The sequence below is a fragment of the Diceros bicornis genome, chromosome 13, assembly GCF_020826845.1.
Source record: "Diceros bicornis minor isolate mBicDic1 chromosome 13, mDicBic1.mat.cur, whole genome shotgun sequence".
NCBI classification, from domain to species: Eukaryota; Metazoa; Chordata; class Mammalia; order Perissodactyla; family Rhinocerotidae; genus Diceros; species Diceros bicornis.
In genome coordinates this window covers 7,308,139-7,331,494 of record NC_080752.1, presented here as the reverse complement: position 1 = coordinate 7,331,494, position 23,356 = coordinate 7,308,139, and the positions used below count along the sequence as shown (strand labels likewise).

Sequence of the window (23,356 nt, the reverse complement as noted above, 5' to 3'; positions counted from 1 at the left end):
ACTGAAATAATCACCATGGGAAAAGTCAGAACTTTTTTGGACTTCCTTACGCTTATTTTACAAGTTAATCTTGTTTTTATTTTTTACTTATTTATTTTTTTGTGAGGAAGATTGGCCCTGAGCTAACATCTGCCAATCCTCCTCTTTTTGCTGAGAAAGACTGGCCCTGGGCTAACATCCATGCCCATCTTCCTCCACTTTATATGGGATGCCGCCACAGCATGGCTTGACAAGCAGTGTGTCAGTGAGCGCCCAGGATCCGAACTGGCGAACTCCAGGCTGCTGCAGTGGAGCGCACACTTAACCACTTGCGCCACCAGGCTGGCCCAGTCTTGTTTTTATTTTAAATTCCATAGGGTAGCATTTGCTTTTTTGGTGCTTAGGAAGATTAAAGGTCTGGCCTGAGTCTAGGAAGTTGATGAGATTAGAACACAGCTATAATAGGAGCAAGGGAGAGAGGATGCTGGAAGGATAGAGGTTGTCATCCAAGAGTAGACGCTCTCTTAACTGACTTCTTTACTGACCTACTGAGTTCACTAGAACTTTCCATTTCCACTGTAACACACACTAGTTAATGGCCACAGCATCCTGAATGTTCCTGGCTCGTAGGTTACTCTCTGGCATGCCCACATCTACTTCTACCAGTTGAGTGTAAGTCATTGTAAGTGTTCCAAAATTTGTTTATGCCAATGGCAGTAGTTACTGTATTTACATAATTTAATTAAATATTATGTAAACCAATGGTACAAAAAGAAAGAAGATTGTTGTTTCTAAGGACACTAAACCAAATGCCTTGGAAAGTCTCAATAAAGGTCAATCTCTTTTTAAAATGTTGTTGAATTGGGAGTGGGTGAGACAATTGGAAAATAGCATCCATTGAATGTTTACTATGTCAGGCACTACAGTAAGTCTTTACAGAAAATATCTATTTGATCTCACAATAACTCTCTGCAGTGGGTATTAAGGAAACTGAGGCACAAAGAAGCTGAGCATCTTGCCCGAGTTAGGAAGTGGTACGGGCAGGATTTGAACCCAGGCAGCCTGACGAGAGATTGTGCTCTGAACCATTACGCTATCATGTAAAAAAACCTGAAAAAATCATAATAATGGAGTCTGCACTGAGGTTATTTTACAAAAATATTTAAGTTTCTTGTTCTACTTTAAAGGAGCTGAAGCTGAAGTCCACAGACAGTTCAATATAGGTGCGCTCTCTCAAGGACTCTACGCTTCCGGAACGGCCTTGACCCTCCACCGAAGATTAGCAAGTAGTTGTGTATTTATTTGTTCTAAATTAGAATAAAATTTTGAAAATATATATGTGGCACTTTTTATGACTTCCCACTTAACTGATTTTGATTAATCAACCTAGTAGCCATGCTGAATGAGCAGGACTTCTCTGTTTTAGAATTTAAAATTTCGGAGATGGACTAGGAATAGGTGAAGACTCAGTTATCTTTCTAAAACACAGACCTGAATATAACACTCTGCTGCTTAAAACCTTTGATTTCCATCACCTTCCCCCCATCCCAACTGAGAAAAAATCCAAAGTTACAAACAGGATCCTGCTTACCTTTACAGTCTCATTTTCAGCCAGTCCACTTACTCACATTCCTAGTCATTTGCCAATTACTTCACGCCCATTCATATTTCTGTGTCTTTGCATGTGTCATTTTCTTTGCGTGGAATTCTCGTTACTACCTCCTCCGACTGGAGAGATCTTACTCATAATTATTCTTCATTCATTTATTCAACAAATAATTCTGGACATCTATTTGTTTGAATAATGAACTAATACACATAATATATAATTATATATCCTTATTGAAATGTTATAAGCTGTTCTTTTCCTTCAAAGCATTTATCACAATGTACCATTTGCTATTTACTTTTGTGTTCATTTGTTTAATATTGGAGGGAAGGAGGAGAGGAGAAGAGAAAGGGGGAAAATAGGGAAGGCACAGGTTGTTATGAGGGTACATGTGGTTTGCACGAAAAGGGAAATGGTCGGGAAAACTCTGAGGAATTAACTTTAGAGCTGGGGTCTGAAAAGTGGGATTAACTGGCAAAGTGGGCTGGAGGCCAGGGTGGGTAGGGGCAGAGATGGGGTGGGAGGACGTGTGTTCCAGATCAAGGGAATAGCAGGTGCCAAGACCCTGAGGCAGAAGGAGGGGTGACATGTTTGAGAAACTGAAAGAAGGCCAGGGTGGCAGGATCGCAGAGCGTGAAGGAGACGGAGGGGGATGAGGCTGGAGAGGAAGACAGGCCATATTCCGCGGGGCGCTACAGGCCATGCTGATATGACTTGGATCTTCCTCAGAGAAGCAAAGAGAAGCCACTGGTGAGCCTAAGCAAGGGAATAATGTTTCCAGGTTTGTGATTTTAAAAAATCCTGGCTGCCATGTGGAGAACAGGTTGGAAGTGCGGCAAGTGTCACTCCTCTCTTAAGCCTGTCTCGGTCCCCCGCGGAGTCAATGCTTTCTCCCACATGCTCCCACCAAAATTAAGGCAGCTTCCTCAGGGCAGGACCATGGTCTGTTTTGTTCACTGCTGTATCCCCAGTGCCTAAAACAGCAGCCAGCACTTATAGGTTCTTAATTTCACATAACTTAAATAGTACAACTTTATTATGTTATTTCTCACACTACACTGTAATTATTTTCTTATGTAGAATCTCAGCTCCACGGGCTTTCCAGTGGTCTGAGAGGTAAAGGATCTTTCTTGTAAAGGGGGAACCAAAGTCCTACTTAATGCAATGCTAAAGCTGTGAATAAAGATCATACAACCTGAGCGAGAAGACATTTGTCCTGCCACCTGGTTTTTCCCTTCTCCTACAACATGTAGTAACTGTACCTCATTATAGGAGCATTGGACAACAAATTCTGCAGTGCAAAGGAGCTTCATTCTCTCCTAAACGAAACACCTCCAGAGACTAACGGTAATTGTCTTGGCCTGGATTACCCAATAGCCTTTACTTATTCTTTCCCACTGAGGTCTTAGGGCCTTTCTCCAAATCAAGAGTTTCTTTATTCTTATTCTGGGAACATGACACTTGAGCAATATTTTCACTAGAATCAGAAGATCCCAAGGCTAAAAAGGTTCTTCAGGGTCATTTAATCTACCCCCACCCCCACCCCAAAGCTTAAACCCCCTCAGTAACACTCCTTGCTCATCACTGGGCTGTCTGGCCTCAGGGTGTCCCTAGACAAGCTCAAGTGTCAACCAGGGACAGATGGCAAGTGCTGGAGCTAGAGAACTCAGAACTCATCCTTGATCTTTACTAGGTTTCCTTGTTTATTCCAAAAAGTTTGTGTTATATTCACAGCTTTCTGATTGGCTAATTCTCTGTGTCCATTGCCAACTCCTCCCCTTACCCCAGAACTTTAAATTAGTTTTCAGGATTCTTTTTGCCTCTCAACTTATTCATCTTTCCACATTGTTTTCACCATCTCCAGTTCATTCATTTGCAGTTCTGACAAACCTCTATTTCTTGCAACCAACTTAAAATATCATGCTCTTTAATTAATTAATTAAAAAAGCATTCATTGAATACCTACCACATTTTCCATCCCACAAATTTCTCTTTCCTTTGATAGCATCATGAGCCCCCAGACTCTTACAGCAGCCTCACTGCTGGCCCCATCTCCAGCCTCCCTCCTTTTCCCAAACCCCAATCCTATCACAACGATCGCCGGGATCCGATCATTCCCTTTTTCCAAAGCACACAATGGCTTACTTCTCTACTCAAATTGAACCTTGGAACCATGGGGTTTCAGGATCTGCATTAATGGTTCCTGGATCACCTCCCCTACCCTATTGCCTTCAAGGCCAGGGGTCTCTATAGGCCGCCATGACATCATAACAGTACATTACACTATTATAGGGTAGCACTCCCCACTCCCCTTTTATGTATCATTTTGTTTTCATTTCTTTCTTCCCCTTCTTTTGCTCTCTCTTTCTGTCTTTCCTTTTCTTCCTCTCCCTCCTATGACTCCCATGGGGGTCTCATTTTGGAAAACTTAATATCATCTTGCTCAACCTCTTTCCAAGTCTTGTCACTGAGGTGTCCTCCCTGGCATTTTATGCTTGAGGCACTGTGGTGTGCCCTATGCCCTTGGTAAGATGAATCCACATGAGGGGACCAAACTCATATTCTACAAAAAGAGATTTGACAGAAGGAAAGGAAAGAACAAAACAAATATAAATCCAGTAAACAGAGAATGATAGGAAAACGATTTGGCAATTTCTTATAAAGTCAAACATACACTTACCATATGACCTAGAAATTCCACTCCTAGGTATTTACTCAAGAAAAATGAAAGCTTATGTTCACACAGAAACCCATTCACAAATGTTTATAGTGGCTTTATTCATAATCACCCTAAACTGGAAACAACTCAAATATCCTTCAACTGGTGAATGGTTAAACAAACTGTGGTATGTCCATATAATGGAATACTACTCAGTAATAAAAAGGAATAAACTATGAAACAGGAAACAAGATGGCAGGAACTGAGGATCAAAGGAAAGGTTGACTACAAAGCGGAATGAGGGAATTCCCAAGGATGGTAGAACTCCTCTATATCCTGATTGTGCTGGTGGTTACAGGATTGTATGCATTTGTCAAAACTCATAGAACTATACACTATAAAGGGTGACTTTTTCTATATACAAAAATTATAGCTCAACAAATCCAACTTAAAAACATAAACCCATGAAAATAAAAGAAAGGAATTAATATAGATGCAGAGATAAACAAAAAACAATAAACTTGATTAATCATACAAAAAACTTGTTCTTTAAAACACACTAACACACAGCAATAAAACAGATAAATCTTTAGCAAAGCCAAATGAGAATAAAAGAGAAAACACACAGGTAAAAAATATTGGAAATAAAAAGGAGATTTAATTTTTGACATAAAGAAAATCTAAAAATTATAATTTAAGCATAACTTTATACTTATAAAATTAAAATCTACATGAAATTGCATGATTTTCTAGGTAAATATAAATGTACAAATTGACTCAAGAAGAGATATAAAACCTGAGTAGGCCAATAACCATGGGGGAAATTGAAAGAGTAGGCAAAGATATACTATTCCCCAAACTGTCAGTTCCAAATACTTTACAGATGAGTTTAACCTTCACAACATAAATAATTTCTACGTTATTTATATTAGTACAGAAAAAAATGGAAAACTTACAACTCATTCTGCTAGACCAGCAATTCTCAAAGTGTGGTCTAGGGATGCTTGAAGATCCCTGGGGCCCTTTCTGGGAGTCCATAAAGTCAAAACCATTTTGATAACAATACTAGGATGTTTTGACTTTTTCACTCTCATTCTTTCAGACAAGTGTATGGTGGAGTTTTCTAGAGACTAATGGAATGCCATGTGATGATGTCATTGCTCTGGCAATTAATGAAATGTGTGCTTATACATTCTTATGTCTTAAAATTTTGTCCATTTTAATTTCTAAAATTGACAAGAAACCCCCATAAACAAAAAGTTCTTTGAGGATTCTCAATAATTTTTAAGATTGCACTCTTAAAGATTTGCACATGGATCCTGAGACCAAAAAGTTTGAGAACCATTGTGTTAAACTAATATTACTCCAACATGAAAGACAGACAAAGAAGAAAACTATCAGCTTACTTAAGAACATCAATGCAAATATCTTAAACTAAACTGTTGAAGAGCAATTTTCACGATTAGATAAGCTTTATCCAGAAGTGTAAGGGATGGTTATACATTAGGAAATCTATTAACACAATCCATTACATTAACAGATTAAAGAAGAAAAACTTCATGATAGCCACACAAAAAGATACTCTACAAAGTGATATGTTTTAATGTCCATTCTTGATTTTAAGAAGAAAGCAAGCAAACAAATTTAAAAAATGAAAATTTAAAAACTCTTAGTAATAGAAGAAAATTTCTTTAATTTGATAAAGGGCATAGACTATTCCCACTAAAGTCAGGAACAAGACAAAGATGCTTGCTTTCATTGCTATCACTGCAACTACTAAACATGGCACTGGAGGTACTAGCTGGTGCAATAAGACAAGAAAAAGAAATGGAAGTATTACATAAGCAAACATAAAACTGTCACAATTTACAAGTGATTTAATTCTCAACCTAGAAAATCTAAGAATTAACTGTAAAAATTCAAAACTAATATTAGATTTTAGTAAAAGCTTGATAAAAGATCACCAACAATCATTCCTTTTCCTATACACCAATATAAGCAAATAGAAAAATGTAATGGAAAATATCTTGTTTATAATAGCAAGCAAATTGTAACATACATGTGACTGAACTCATCAATGTGTCCAAGATTTATATGAAGAAACTGTAAACTTTATTGGAAGACATTAAGACAAGACAAAAATAAATGAACAATACATCAAGTTCTTGGATGAGACTCAAATTAAACTAGAAATTTAATGAAATTCCAATCAAAACACTGACAGGATATTTTATGGAACAGGGCAAATTTATTCTAAAGTTCACCTGGGAGAGGAAATGTACAAAAGCAGTCAAGAAAATTATGAGAAAGAAAAACAATGTGACAAAGAAAAAAGAAAGATAATAAATGGTAGAATATGCAATTTTGGGTCCCATACAGTATAAAAACATCCTATAATGCTACCATAACTGAAACAGCAAGGTGTTGGCACAAAAATGGACCAAAAAAATCAAGGGAGCAGAATGGAATCCAGAAGGAGACCCACGTACAATCTGGCATTTTAAATCAGTGGGAAGAAGGTAGACTGTTTAATTAATCGTGTTGGGACAACTGGAAATCATCTTAGGAAAGAAACTAGTTATAATCCTAATTCACACTATTGATAAAAATTAATTTTAATGGTATTAAAGATATAACTTGGACAATAAAACTATGAAAATGTTGAAAGAAAAAAAATATATATATATATATAGAATCTTCTGGGAGTAGGAATAGCCTTCTAAGCAAAACACAAACCCCAGAAGCCATAATAGAAAAGACTGACAGATTTTACTACATAAGAAAACCTTTTGTATGATGTAAGACAATGTAAATAAAGACAAGCAATAGACTCCGGAAAAAATATTTGTAACATATATAACAGAGAAAGAATTAATACCATAATGTAATGATGAAAGCCTTCAAATCAATAAGAAAAAGACAACAATCTAACAGAGAAATAGGCAAATAATACAGACAGGGAATTCACAGGAGAAATACAAATGATCAATAAATATATTAAAGCATGCTCAAATTTACTGGTAACCACAGAAATACAAATCTATAAAAGATTAATGTAGCTTTTTTGTACTCATTAGATTTGCAAAAATTGAAGGACTGATGATATCCAGTGTTGGTGAGATGTGAGGAAATGAGCATTCTCATTCACTGTTGGATGGGAGTGTAAATGGATACAGTCTTTATGGAAGGTAATTGAGTACACTCTAACAAAAATTTAAATTCTGACATCTTTTAACCCAGCACTCCCACTACTAGAAACTCACTTGCAAAAATAATTGCATATGTCCATAAAAACATATGTGCAAAAAGTTCACTGCAGCATTGCTCCTAATAGTGAAAAACTAGAAAAGCAACTAAAAGGTTTTCACTAGGGAAATAACTAAATAAATTATGATAGTTACAAAATATGGAATAGCATTTAGAGGTCAAAAGAATAATGTACTTTTATTATGTATTGACATGGAAAAATTTTAAAGATATATTAAGTGAAAAAAGCAAGAAGTATGTTCATGGTATGATCCCATTTGTGTAAAAAACTATATTTTTATGTACATAAATGTACACATGTATAAATAGGAAAAGTCTGGAAGGGTACATACTAAACTGTAAATAGTATTTACCTTTGCGATGGGGAGCAAGATTAAAGAAGTGGAGTAAAAGAGACTTTTAGTTTGTAATTATTCTGTAATTTATTCTTTTTTTACAATGAGCATGTATTTTTGTTTTACCTTACATTTTCAAATTTAATAAAAAGAAGAAGAAAAAAAACCTCCTGCAATATCTATAGTAAGAGGTGATGCAGGCTTAAGCAAGAGCATTGGTTTTGAAAGGAGGAAGGGGAATCTCTTCCAGGCTCTTTTTAACACACTTTGTGCATTTCCATTATGTGGACCATAGGAAGGATGCAACTGTGTATGTAACGGCCTCCATAAACACAGAGACTGGTAAATATTCATCTCTGTGTCTTCGGTGCCTAGCAACGTGTTAGGATTCAGCAGATGTTGAATAAGTGTATGTTGAATGAATCATAATCTGAAAGATAATAAAAAGGAAGAACACAGTTTTTGGTAACTAATTAGATGAAACAGGGTGAAGGAGAGGGTTGGAGCAGATAATGGCATAATTACCAAATAAGGAAAATAGGATGTTTGGGGGAAATTATGACAATAGCTAACATTTAATGATTACTATGTGCAAGTACTCTGTTCAATGCATTGCCTCCATTATCTCATCCTAAGAACAACCTTCTATTCTCTCACACAAGGAAAGAAGAGTTAAGAGACTTTCCCAAGGTCATTCAGCCATTAAGTACAGGAGCTGCGATTCAAACCAACATCCCAGACTCCACACCCTTAACCCCGAGGTTTCCAAAATGGAAAGTTAATAAAATCAATTTTGATACGTTGTGACTGAGATGCCGATGCGTCACTCATTGAGGTGGAGCTATCCAGTGAGATGCGTCACTCATTGAGGTGGAGCTATCCAGTGAGTAGCCGGAAATCATAAGTCTGCAGCTTCTTAGAGAGGTCAGAGCTGAGATATGGACTGGAAATCGACTATGAGAGAGTGGTATCTGGGAGACCAACATTCAATAATCATTCAACAAGTATTTATTCAGCTCCAAAATAAGCTCCAGGCACATATTATATCAAACGTTCTCTTCAAACACATTGGATTTATAGCATGCTTAGTATGTGAAAGTACTGTGATCTGGTATTTTTAATAGTTGGTCGTTTCTTTTTTCATGTCTAATGCTCCCAATTACACTGTAAGTATTTTAAAATACTAAACGTCTTTGTATTCCCCTTGCTATAAGGCTCAAAACATGTTTGTTGATTGAATACTTGAGAAAATATTAAGAAATAACCAGCCATTCACAAAGGATAGCCTAAGTCTTAGGAAACCCAGTGTAGACAGAGTCTTCATCTCTGTTACTATCTAAAAGTCCATAAAAGCAGTCAGTTTTCAAACCAAATAAAAGATTTTTCATCAATGTCATCAAGGTTAATTGTAGGCATCAGAAAGTTGTAGCTTGAAGCAGCAGGCTGGCTGCCAGAAGACTCTGACCAGGTGGTATTTTTCTTGGCAAATTTATCAAAGTCTAGAATCTGGCCCTCAGCCTTGCTAGTTCAGAAACTCAATCCTGTCAGAGTTGAGAGAACCCAGGGGGCTTACGCATGTTCACTAAGTCATAAAAAACTAAAGTATAAAACCAGAGCGTCAGTTTATTAATATACAACCAGATATTTGCATCTACCATCATCTCCCTGCAGCCAAGTGACGTGCAAAGTCAAATTATTAGGAGATGGTACGGTAACCCCAGAATCAGGGAGTTAGTGATAGGATTAGGATGTTTAACAGCACCAGGCTCTGATAACCTGATGCAGAGGCAGCACAATACAGGAACAGAGCATAGACTTTGCAACAAGATAAACCTGGACACACACAGAGCGCCTCACTTCCTAGCAGAATGGCCGTGGGCAAGTCACTCAATCTCTCCAACCTCCAGTTTTTAAATGGTGAATAATGATACCTACTTCACAGGCTTACTGTGAGGATTAAATGAAATAATGCATAAAACGCTAAACCAGCCCCCGTCACATGATAGGTACTCAATAAATGGCAGCTACATATCCGTCTCCATACCAGGGACACACCTGTTAAGCGTTCAAGTCAGCCTTTCAGAAGATCCTTTGCTCTGAACAAAACAGGGCAACAAGACTGGGGGTAAAGGACCAGTTAGAAGGCTGATGCAGTAAGCCAGAACACAGCTGTTAGTGGCTTAAAACACGGATGCAGCCGGGGGGGGGGGGGGGGAGAGATGCGTTTACAGATCTTTCTCTTTGTTTTGCTGAGGAAGATTGGCCCTGGGCTAACATCTGTGCCCATCTTCCTCCACTTTATACGTGGGACGCCTGCCACAGCATGGCTTGACAAGCTGTGCGTAGGTCCCAGCCTGGGATCTGAACCCGCAAACCCCAGACTGCCAAAACAGAGTGTGCGAACTTAACCGCTATGTCACTGGGCTGGCGCCTATATACAGATTTGAAAGATATTTAGGAGGTAGGCACTCTTCTGGGTGTTTTACATAATTATTTATAGTCCTGACAGCAATTTATATAGTAGCCCATTTTTCAGATGAAAGTCAGAGATATTAAGCAACTAGCTCAGGATCACACGGCAGTAACTGAACTGCAGTATGGATCACAATTGGTGCAACTCCAAAATCTCTCTCCTTTCTACAAATATACCACTGTACATATCTTGGTTCTCAACCAAGATGTCAATTGTCAGGAATATAGTAATTTCTTACCACCAATAATTAAAGTGTTGAAGTTTAGAGAAACAATTGAGTTTTTAGAAAATATAGCTTGGAGCAGATCAAGGTTAGCACTATAATAAATAATGTCACTATTGCTCACTTCCATTATGATATGCTTTCTTGACAGGGAGACAAAGAGGAGGAGGCAGAGGTAGTGGACCCGAAGTTATACTTCACTGCAAGTTTGTCTATGACAGAGTACCATGCATGTGAACTTCATCCATTGTAACGAGTTGAAAACAGTTTCAGAATGGTTACTCCAAGGAACAGGCACTCTTCTTGAGCAAAGAGAGTCTCGGCTGGACCATATACAAGATTTCAGTGTAACAGTGACAAGCTCTTCAGATAGCAAGCACAGGTACTAACCAAAGGATAATCTCCTAGCACTGTGATCCTTAGATTTTCATCTTTGCAGTCACACTCACGTACAAATTACAATCTACTGCAAAAACTTAATTTTTTCAGTGAAGGACAACATCAGGTAACAGATTTGAGCTCCTTTACCACATGAACTGACAAGTTAGGCTTTTCTCACTTTTACTTTTACAGCTTAAATTTTTAACCCAAGCATAAACTTTTACATTTGTTCTTATAAAATTTTGCCTTGAATTAGTTTGAGCCTAACATTTCATCCTCATAAGATGGATGTAAATCAGCTTTCTTTCTCCGCAAATTTAATACACATGGCTTCTATATTCCTACTCTAAATACTGCTTTAAAGCAATTGTTGTTTTTGGAAGTTTTCATAAGTTATTCATTCATTAGACAAGTACCAGGCCCTCAAGGAATTCACAATCTAATAAGGAAAACAGACATGTACTGACAATAATAGTAATAACATTAATAACAATTTCTTCCCTTTACCACTGCCTGCTCTGTGCCAGACACTGTGCTAGGCCCTGAGGATAAAGAGAGGAGTAAGAAATTTCCCTACCTTCAAGGGGCTTCCCAAGCCTTCAGAGGGCTTATGTACAGCCTGATGGGAGAGGCAGGTATATTAACCAATACACGCAATAGAGTAAACAGGTGCCTGCTAGAAATAATAATAGCATGTTTAGTAGAAGCACAAAAGATGGAGAGGTTAATGAGGGATGAGAAGGAGAGTTGGAAAGGTTTCACCGAGGAAGTGAACTGTGAATTGAGTTTAAAAAAGACAAGTAGGTTTTCTCCAAATTAAGGGCAAAGAGAAGAAACAGGGTAACTTTGGCAAAGGCAGGTGTGAAACAGTTTTATTGTTCAAAGAACTGCAAGCAGGTCGGTAGAGATGGAGGTTCCAGCAAAGAAAGAGGAAGAGGGGGACTGAGAGGGTCCAGCAAGAAAGAAAGAGGAAGGAGGGGACTGAGAGGTTCCAGCAAGAAAGAAAGAGGAAGGAGGGGACTGAGAGGGTCCAGGAAATAAAGAGGAAGGAGGGGACTGAGAGGTTCCAGCAAGAGCTGAGGACTATTAGGCAGAGGGCAGAGGATGAAGGGCCTTACATGCTGTGTTGTTTAGGAGGCCATGGGAGCCACTGAAGGGTTCTAGGCTTGGGAATTATAAGGAGAGGGTTTGTCTTAGAAACACAACTCTGGTAGCTATGAAGAGGATGGAATAAAAGGGCTTGAGTTTAGAGATAAGGAGATCAGTTAGATCATATAGAATAGATTAATAGCAGATATTCTTAAGGAGCAATGGTTGGGGGCCGGCCCGGTGGTGCAAGCGGTTAAGTGCGCATGCTCCACTGCAGCAGCCCGGGGTTCGCCGGTTCGGATCCCAGGCGCGCACCGATGCACCGCTTGTCAGGCCATGCTGTGGCGGCATCCCATATAAAGTCGAGGAAGATGGGCATGGATGTTAGCCCAGGGCCAGTCTTCCTCAGCAAAACGAGGAGGAGTGGCAGATGTTAACTCAGGGCCAATCTTCCTCAAAAAAAAAAAAAAAAGAGCAATGGTTGAATAGAAGGAGAAATACTAAGCCTACTTGAAGAAATCAGGGAAGAGACAACCCAATAGAAAAATGAGCAAACCCTAAACAGATACCTCACAAAAGAGAAAATTCAATGGCTGTAAACATATGAAAAGGTGCTCTACCTTATCAGTAACCAGGGAAATATAAAATATACAGCTGAGAATTCATTGTATATCCTCAAAGCTGGAAAACTAAATACCAAGTGTTGGTGAGAATGTGAAGCAACAAAAATTCTCATACACTGCGGCCAGTAGAACAAATTGGTAGAAGCTATTTGGAAAACAATTTAGCCAATCAAGTTGAAGAACCGCTTACCCTGGGACCTGGCAATACTACTCCCAGATCTCTACCCTAAAGAAACTCATGCCCTGTACACTAGCATACATATTTTAAAATGTCTATGGTAGCATTTTTCATAAGAACCAAAATTTGGAAATAACCTAAATATGTATCGCCATTAGAATAGATATATGAATCAGGGTGTATTCATACAGTGGACAATTACACAGCAATAAAAATGAATGAACTCTAGCTACATGCAATAATATGGATGAATCTTACAAACTTAGGGATGAACAGAAGCAGCAAGACACAAACAGTACAGAAAACATAATTTTACCCATATAAATATCCAAAAATGCTAAACTAAACTATATTGTTTAGGGATGCATACATAGGTGATAAAATTATAAAGAAAAGTAGGAAAATAATCGTCAGAAAAGTCAAGATATTGATTACCCAAGTAAGAGAGGGATGGACTGTGATCAAGGAGAAGTGTACAAGGGACTTGCTTCTAGGATGCTGGAAATGTTCTGTTTCTTGAGCTGTGTGTGGTTTCACGAGTGTTCACCATATAATTATTTGTTTACTGTACACATATGTTTTGTGTACCTTTATAAATGAAAAACTATTTTTTTTTTTTTTTTTTTTTTTTTTTTTTTTTTTACATTTTTATTGATATTTTAATGGTTTCTAACATTGTGAGATTTTGGGTTGTACATTTTTGTTTGTTCTTCACCCCATATATGACTCCCTTCACCCCTTGTGCCCACCCCCCACCCCCACTTCCCGGGTAACCACAGTCCAGTTTTCTCTGTCCATGTGTTGGTTTATATTCCACATATGAGTGAGATCATACAGTGTTTGTCTTTCTCTTTCTGGCTTATTTCACTTAACATAATACGCTCCAGGCCCATCCATGTTGTTGCAAATGGGACGATTTTGTCTTTTTTTATGGCTGAGTAGTATTCCATTGTATATATATACCACATTTTCTTAATCCAATCGTCAGTCGAGGGACACTTAGTTTGCTTCCACTTCTTGGCTATGGTGAATAATGCTGCAATGAACATAGGGGTGCATAAGCCTCTTTGGATTGTTGATTTCAGGTGCGTTGGATAGATTCCCAGTAGTGGGATGGCTGGATCATAGGGCATCTCTACTTTTAATTCTTTGAAAAACTATTTTTGTTGAAAATAAAAAATAAGAAAAGGCTTCACATAGGAGATATATGTGAGTTGAAACATAAAGGATTGGTTGGAATTTGCCTGGCCAATACAGGAAAAAGAGAATTCTGTGTAAGGGAAAACAGTATGTCCAAATTCACAAAAGTATGAGAGAACAAAGCATAACAAGGGAAATGGCAATTAATTTAGTCTGACTGAGATAGAAGCTAAGAGAAGGAGAATGGTGAGAAAAGAGCCTGGAAAGGGAGGCTGAAAAGTCTTGGATATCTTGTGACAGGAATAAGGAGTATTAGGTAGGAGAAGGATATGAACAGGTTTGCTTCTTAGAGAGATCCTTACCAGCAGTGTATGGAATGAATTGGAAGAGAGATAACACTAAAGCCAGAGGATGTTGAAAGCCTATTGGCATAGTTTGGTAAGATATCATGCAAGCATGAACTAGGGAGAAAGAAGAAGGACAGAGGGAGGTATTTAATACGTAGAATTGTTAGGCCATGGAAAGTAATTAGCTACGAAGCGTGAGGTGTTGGAGGGGTCCTAAGTGTCTAGTTTGAGTACCAATCAGCGTGATAAATCAAAATAGATAATACAGGGGGAGAAGTGGGTTTGGTGGGAGAAGGTAGTAAGTTCATTTTTGGTCTTATGGAGTTGGAAGTGCCTTTACAACATCCAAGTGCAAATGTCTAGAAGGCAGCTAGATATACCTGCATAAGGCTCAGCAGCAGAGATATTTGGTCTGAATCATAATAAATCTAGGTCTTAAAATTGTTAAATAATTCAATGTGATTTGAACCACCACCAATTTGAGATGTCTCACTTTCCCTGGGCACAAGAGTAGAGTAAGAACGTACTTGGGTGTGAGGGTAAGAGAGGAAACAGGGATGATTCCTAACTTTTTGGCCAAAGCAACTGGGTAAATGGTGATGCCATTACCTGAGATGGAAAAAACTAGTAAAGAAGTGAGATTATTTTTAATTGCGTTTGTTTTTAAAGAGGGAAGGAGAATCAAGGGCTCTCTTTTAGACTCTTTTTTAGACATTATGCTTGAAATGTCTTTTAGACATCCAACCGTGTATACCAGTGTGCAGCTTGGAGGACAAGGTCATGTTTGGAGTTATAATTTTGGGTTCCATTAATATAATGACAGTATTTTAAGGATTCCCTGTTTTCCAACCTGGGTCTGGCAGAAGGGCTCCCACCAAGAAGGGTGGCAAGAAGAAGAGGACCATTCTGCCATCAATGAGGTAGTGACCAGAGAATACACTATCAACACTTACATGCCCATTCATGCAGTGGGCTTCAAGAAGTGTGCCCCTTGGGCACTCAAAGAGATGCGGAAATTTGCCATGAAGGAGATAGGAACTCCAGATGTGTGCACTGACACTGGGCTCAACAAAGCTGTTTAGGCCAAAGGAATAAGCAATGTCCCAGACTGCATCCATTCATGTATGGTTGTCCAGAAAACGTAATGAGGATGAAGATTCACCAAACAAGCTCTACACATCGGTTACCTATGTACCCGTTACCACTTTCAAACATCACAGATAGTCAATGTGAGTGAGAACTAAAGGCTGATTGCCAAATAAAGTTATAAAACTGAAGGGAAAAAAAAGGATTCCCTGGCCTAATTCTAGCTTGGGTGCTACTCCTGTGAACTACATCATATACTTATCCATCTTAAAATACTTACCTCAATGTAATGTATTTGGCTGTTTACAAATATGTGTTCTTCACAACTGTAAGCTGCTTGAAGGAGGAAGCTGGGTCTTGATTACATGGGATTCTTATGACCTAATGGTTCATAGCATATAGTAGGTACTCAATAAATTTGTGGAATGAATGAATGAATGGATGATGAAATGCTGCTCACTCCTCTTATTGTCATGTCTTTAGTATTCTCTGTACTATGCTCAATGGAGATCACAAACCTTCTCCACATACAAAGTTTCCAGATCCATCATTTCCTCCACAAAGTATCTTGCTTCCTACTTTAAAGGTAGAGGCCACTAGCCTCTTCCTCCCCATCAATTAAAAAATTTCTCTTCTTTCATTCTTCTTAGAATTTCTGCTCATCTCCAAGGCTAATACTTTTATCTATCACCTTGACTGTATCTCTTATACTTCCTCTGATATGCATCCTTCATTATTCCTGTTCTGGATAATCACACATTTTATCATTCCCTTCATTCATTCATACCAGCTCAGAGAATGTGAAGGTACCATATTCTCCCTAGAAAATACTGGATATTGGACTTAGGGAAACAGACTAATCCAGAATTCATATTCTGATGGTAATGTTCTCTTTAACACCCTTCCAGGCATGACTTTCACAGGCTTAGAAAATGCCTGGAGCTGTGACAGCAAATTAAAAGCCTCAGTCCCTATGGATGCTTAGGGCTAGGGCAGGCATGGCCTGACATACTCTTCTCTCAACTGCCGGACAAGATGGGATTGCACTAGGGCAAGGACTTCCCCCTTTAACTGGGGATCAGCACTCTTTCTTTCCAAAGTGTCCACCACAATAGGTTCTAGGTCAGAGGATGAATCAAGTCAGATAGTCTGATACCTAAGAGTGCCCCTGACAGGTTTCACATGGGGTCCTTCAAGCCAGCTGCTCTCCCTGGCAACGCAGTCCTGGTTCTGAGGGTCAGCCCCTGGGCAGAGCTCCCCCTTGAATTGGCTAATGGCAACTCTCTACGGCAACTGAAGGAGTTTCTCTTTGCGATTCAAGGAACAGGAGGCCTAAGGCTCCAAAGAAAGGTCTGCCTCTAAACTCTCTCTTTTACTTCCAGGCTGGGTCCTAAGCTCAGCCATAATTAATACTCCCTCAACAGAAGAAGTACCAAGTTGAGAAGGAGTCTATTCTAAGTCAGAATCCTTTCCATCCTGATTGAAGAGATCATTCGGTAGAAATTCCTGCCATCTGTTGCAGTCACACAGGGAAAGAGCACAGTTTTTTGGCACCAGACAGGTCTGGCTTTGAATCCCAGCTCTGCCGCTAACTAGCTGTGTGTTGGTCAAATGTCTTCAATTCTCTGTGTCTTGGCTGCATTATTTATAAAATGAAGATAATATCTACTTGAAGAGTTGTTGTATAATAAATTTTAAGTTGATTTCCCTGTTTCCCCTCCGCATCCTCTGTAATAGGCTAAGAACATCAGCCCCAATATCAGGGTCAGCTTTGACTACGTCCCTCCATTCTTTGCTATGTCCTCTTCGTCTTTCACTGCTCCCCTCTTGCACATTATGTACCTGCTGGAGCGAACCCTTTTCAGTTCCCTAAATACATCAAGCTCTTTCTACAGAGAAACTGTCCAATAGAACTTTCTGCAATAAAAAACTTTCATACCTGAGCTGTCCATTATAATAGCCACCAGTTACATGTGAGTAGTCAGCACTTGAATTATAGCTAGTGGGACTGAGGAAATAAAATTTTAATCTTATTTAATTTTAATTAACTTAAATTTAAATAGCCCCATTTGGCTAGTGCCTACCACAACTTACAGTTCTAGACTGTAGGTCTTTGGATTTGCCATTTTCCTGCACGAAATGTATCTCCCCACCCCTCACCTAGCTAACATCTACTCAGTCTTAAAAATCTCAACTTGAACATCTATTCTTCCAGGATGCATATTCTGAGACCCTGGACTCAGTTAGGTTTCCCCTTTGTTACCATCCATAGCATCCTGTACATTTCTCCTATGATATCACTCATCACATTTTATTTCAATTACTGTCTGCCTGTATTTTTCCATTAGGTTGTAAACTTCATTGGTTACTTTGGAGCCCTATGGACTTCCTCTCTCAGGTCTGGCTGCCTCTTATCTTCCCTTTGAGTGGACATCCACAGGAGCTTAGGGTTTAGACTTTTTCCAAGTTGGGGACTGTTATCTTTGGGATAATTACTGTACATTTAAATAGCTTTGAGGATTGATTAGGAGTGGCCTTACACCTCTCTGGGGATAAGCCAAAAGTCAGGAATTAAAAAGGAAAGGAACAATAAAATGCCTCATTAAAAATTTAAAAATTCTGTATGTAAAATAAACAATAACAAAACCCTGCCATCTTAATATATCAAGAAAAGATAAACTAGGGGGAAAAATGTACAATATATTATAGATAAAAAAGGATTAATATCCTTCTTATAAAAGGAGCTCTTAACATCAATAAGAGAAAGATGGACACCCATGGATAAAGGACATAAATAGGCAATTCAAAAAAGAAGATAAACTAACCTCAGTAAACATTAAAAAATGTTTAACTTCACTAGTAACTAAAGAAATGCAGATTAAATAAACAAAACACCAGCTTTTGCCTATTAAATTGGCAAAGATTAAAAAGTTTTATCATAATGTGTTCATAGAGCATAAAGAAATAGGTAATCTGGCAATAAGCATAAAAATTTAAATATGTATACTTTTTATCCAACAATTCGACTTTTAGGAATATATCCTAAGAAAATGATGAGACACTTGACAACCGCAAATTTACAAAGATGTTCTCTGCAGTGTTGTTTATAATACTGAAAAGCTGGAAACAACCTAATTAGACAACCACAGATTGGTTAAATAAAATATGATACATTCCTGCAATGGAATACTAAGTAGTTATTAAGAGTGGTGATATAGATCTATATGTATTGACATGGAGCAAGGGAATAAGGGAAAAAGAAAGGCACAGGCCAGCATGTTAGTACGATCCTACTTACATAAAACTACTTGTCAACTTATCTATCTACTCATAAAAAAGAATCTGGAAGGATATATGCCAAAATATTAATGGTTCTCTCTATGTAGATGTTTCACTGTCTTTTTCCACTTAAAATCATGGCAGAAAGCCAGTGGGAGGTCCTCCCCAGGATTCTCTGGTCTAGGGTTTGGTGTTCCCTCAAATGGGTCATAAGGGACCTGAGAAATATCCAATTCTAGGTTTCCTGGCTGATGCAGCTGTAAGCTCACTGGGAGCCCAGACCCTTCCTATCTTATTCACCGCTGTATCCCTGGTGAATTGCCTCGCACATAGCAGGCATTCAATAAATATGTGATGAATTAATGAATCGTACAGAGCACCAATTTTACTTAATGATAAGCATATTTAAACCTTATTTTGATAAATTAAACGCAGAATGCAAAAGCCACAAAAATTTAATATAATACAAGACTCCCAAATATGTTATACTTTCTATATACCATTAGAGTGCTGGGGCCAGAAGTTTATTTTCTTCTATCATTTGTGTATCTTCCCAGAAGAGTTTGAGAAGCAGGGAATAATGCCTTTGTGTAAGGCCTTTCCCATGCCCTTATGAGGCTAGGTATTACAGTCTCTAACTCACAGACGAGAAAAGGAAGGTTTGGCGGTTGCTCAAGCTCACGCAGTTAAAAAGCAGGGGAATCAGGATCCAAATCCAGGCCCATTTGTCTCCCAAACTCATCTGTGGCTTTGAGAGGTGCAAAGTAAGACAATGAAAAGGACATTGCAGGTCCCTGACAGCTAATGTCTGCGCTTCCTAACAAGTCACTGCCACTTAGCCCTGAGTTCCCATGTCTAAAAGGTGCTTTTTCTTAACCCTTGGAGAATCCAGAGGACGATTTGTCACCAGGGTTATTAGCATTTCTCCCTGGATATCGACAGCTTGTCTTTCCTCCCTCCAACCAGTGACTGATTTCTTCAAATGCTCGCCAAATACAGCCCAAGTCACCATGGTAAACGTATTGACAGAATCATATTAACAGCTACTGAGCATTTACAGGGTTGTAAGTTATGCAGGGGGAAAGAAAGATAAGAAAAAAACACAGAGAAATAAAACGAGTTCAATCAGCAATGACAATTACTTATTTAGAAGTTGCTGGTTGGAACAGTTTTTTAAATATATTTCAATTGCTAATTATGGTTTCTCAGGAGAGTGGCCTCAGAGTTGCTCCTCCTTAAAGTTAATCATTAATATTTTAGTTGCTCAGCTCAGAAACTGTGCTCATGCAGTCAACCCACCCAGCTGACTTGAGCTTCAGCTACTCACCCGGTAACAGAAATTCTACTGCATTGGTTGGTTAACTACACACATCCCGAAGTCAGCTAGTCCATTTACCACAAGGCAGCGGGCATTTAAGTCCTTATTTCTCTAAAGACTGAGGCTGGTTCAATAAGCAAAATTCTGCTCTAAGACACCAAGACAACTGACAATTTTTCAAAGGAATGACCTATCTTTCCTAAGTTAATTTACACCTTTTATTGGGGGACATCAGTGTTGCCTTAGGCAAGATAGAGAATACAGAAGAGTTTGTTTTCAGTTTCTAATTCCCTGGGTGCTGCTGTGTGATCTTTGTAAGAAATAAGGTCAGCCTCGAGGCCAGGGAGGTACTGCGGATAAACGCGTAACCAGGCGCCAGGGCACTCCGGGGTCCGTCCCCGGTGTGAGGATGTTTTGGCATAGCCACGTCTCCCGTGTTCCCAACTTTGCCTGCTTCTTAAGGAGAAGCTAATCCTCACGGGAGAATTTAATCTGGTCATTTGCACGCATCTCATCAGCACCCCGCTTTGTTGAGGACTGTTTGATGTCCCAAGGAAAAGATTTCGAAGTCTTTTAAAGCCTTTTTGATGCGAACCAGAAAATCACGTATTGTCGAGAGTGCACTCAACTTGAACCTCAAAAGGTTCAGGACTCAGAAACCACACAGTTCAAGTGGGATTTAAACTGGGCAAATCACTTCCTTGTCTTCCCCTGCAAGGCCCTCCCCTGGCCTTTGTGCCAACAGTTTTTGTACACTGTTGGGCCTTTTTTCCTCTTTCTTTTTATTCTCTCTCTTTCACTCACACACACATACACATCTTGGCAAGAAAACCTTAAGAAACAGAAAAATATATCACCTCCAAAGAAGGAGCTATTTCCCCACTGAAAAATAAAAGCTGTCTCCAGCTCCACCCCGTCGTCACAGATTCAGAATTGTCATTGTTGGGGCCCCAGAGGCTGGGACTGCTCTAGGTGAGGGTCAAACGATTTACAGAGCCAAACAGCTATGATCGCATCCTTAATCGAGGCATTTAACTAGGAACAGAGGCTAGATAGAGCTCCCTGTGCCCCGTGGAGCTTTTGCAGAGAAAACCTGGAAACTTGCTTCGGGGAGTAGCTACTTTGTATGTGAAGGAAACATATGCCTTAGGACTTCACTGTTCAACTTGGAAACTAAGAGACAAGAGGTTTAACTCCTTCTAAAATCAGGAGGAAGAACTGAGCTGAGAGAGAATACTCGAACTCTTTCTCTTTCCAAAGCTCTCTTCTTATATTTCCTCTTTTTTAGAGTCAAAAATCCACTTACTCAAAGGCCAGCAAAAGTTTGGATTCAGGAGACAGAATCTCAATCGTGAAAAGGTCCAAAATGTTCCTGACATCCTAGGGAACACCGGATGCCTGTTCCCCATGGGTGTAACCACATCAAAGCTTCACGGACCACTATCTCATGTCCTGCTGACTGAAACAGTCACCATTTATTGAGTGGCTACCCTGGATCAGGCACCATGCTAGAAACACAGTATCTCATTTAATTTGTTCAATAAAACAAAAAAGTGCATCAGCTCATTCCCATTTTGAAGACAAGGAGACCGAGGCTCAGAGAGTTTAAGCCACCTTCCCCAAAGCAGCACAGCTAATAAGCACAAGAGCTGCAGCTAAAGCCCAATCTGTTGAACTCCAAGATCATCAACACCATGTTGTTCAGCACCTGCTCTACTGCAGTTTGGGGTTTTTTTTTAGGCACTTAGTATTTTATAAATGTATTTATTTAGTATTTATTATCTACTATGGGAAAGGCATTGTGGATATTTCAAAAAGTACATGACACTATTCCTTCCTCATCTCTCACTGTGACTTCTGCAATGGCCTTTTTACAATGGTCTTCTTTTACTAACTCTCTCCTTACTTCAATCTCTTATCCACGCAGCAGCCAGAGTAATCATTTCAAATTATAAATTGCAACATAGTACTTCTCCCTATTGAAAACACTCTGTGGCTTCCTGTTGCACCTAGAACAAAATCCAAACTCTCTGGTTTAAAAGATTCACAGGAGTCTGGCCTCTCTCCATTTCACCCACTGCCACATTCCCTAAATTCACACCATCCCAGCCTCAGACCTTCTCTTTGCTCCTCAAATGTGCCAAGACACCGTTCTCCCAAACCCTTACATGGTTGTCACCCACTCCTCATTCATATTTCAATGCAAACATCATCTCTAGGGGCGTACCAGGCATATTTGACACAGTGGATCATTTTTTTCTGACAAGTAAATAATCATATCATAATCAGTCATAATTATTATTTTCTTGATTAATTTTTTAGTTTTAACATAAGTGATTAACAATTTAAAAAGAATGTTTTATTTTTAAAGATACTCTAATTTAGTAAACAATTTACTAGATGAACTAAAATTTGCACATATCAAACAAAAATGTCATACCCCGAAGTTCACAGTTTGTTTCAGTGTTTCAAAATTTAAACACAAATAAGAATTCCAAGTGGTCACACAGAATGGCAGAATTGAAATAACTCAATAACTCAACTCAAGTTGTTTCTTCACCTTTACAATTAATGTGTTCTCATTATTTTGAATCTACTGTTCACAAGCAGGAATATGCGGTATCACAGGAGCTGGAGATAAAAACTGCAGCCTAAGTGAGCTCAAGTGCTTCTGAACTGCTGGGCATACTCAAGAAGTGAATAGAGTCTGCAGACGTCAGTCCACAGTGTAACTGGAAGTTGTCCCAATCCTTCCTTACAGAATACAATGTTTATTCAAGAATAAATAATAATAAATGTGCTAACTTGAAACTTAGATATACAATATTAAAACTCAAGAGTAACCATAACAATTTATTAGAACTTAGACCAACAACAGATATTTTTGAGGGCCGGCCCCGTGGCTTAGCGGTTAAGTGCACGCGCTCTGCTGCTGGCGGCCTGGGTTCAGATCCCGGGTGCACACCGACAGACTGCTTCTCCGGCCATGCTGAGGCCGTGTCCCACATACAGCAACTAGAAGGATGCACAGCTATGACATACAACTATCTACTGGGGCTTTGGGGGAAAAATAAATAAATAAATAAAATTATAAAAAAAAAAAGAAGTCACACTATTTAAAAAAAGAAAAAAAAAGATATTTTTGAGAATAAATATTTTATAACTGACATTGTTTAAATTTGCCAGCACATGATGGTATTAAAAAATAGAGCAATTTTTAGTTGATTGTTTTAAAATTCCTCTACAGAGTAACATAGCACCTTGCTCCTCTCACCAACACACACCTCACTCTCTATCACAATAAAAAAATTTTAAGTGCTGTGATATGGGGAAACACAGGGTATTATGGGCACAAAGAAGCAGCAGCAGG

At 38.8% G+C, this 23,356-nt stretch overlaps 1 protein-coding gene and 1 pseudogene across 2 annotated transcripts in view; one reads left to right on the top strand and one right to left on the bottom strand.

The window, feature by feature from the left end:
- RNF220 (ring finger protein 220) overlaps positions 1-23,356 on the bottom strand; it is a 214,882-nt gene that overhangs the window by 172,290 nt on the left and 19,236 nt on the right. The gene's annotated exons all lie outside the window — the stretch shown is intronic.
- On the top strand, positions 14,861-15,547 carry LOC131412494 (large ribosomal subunit protein eL31-like; annotated as a pseudogene).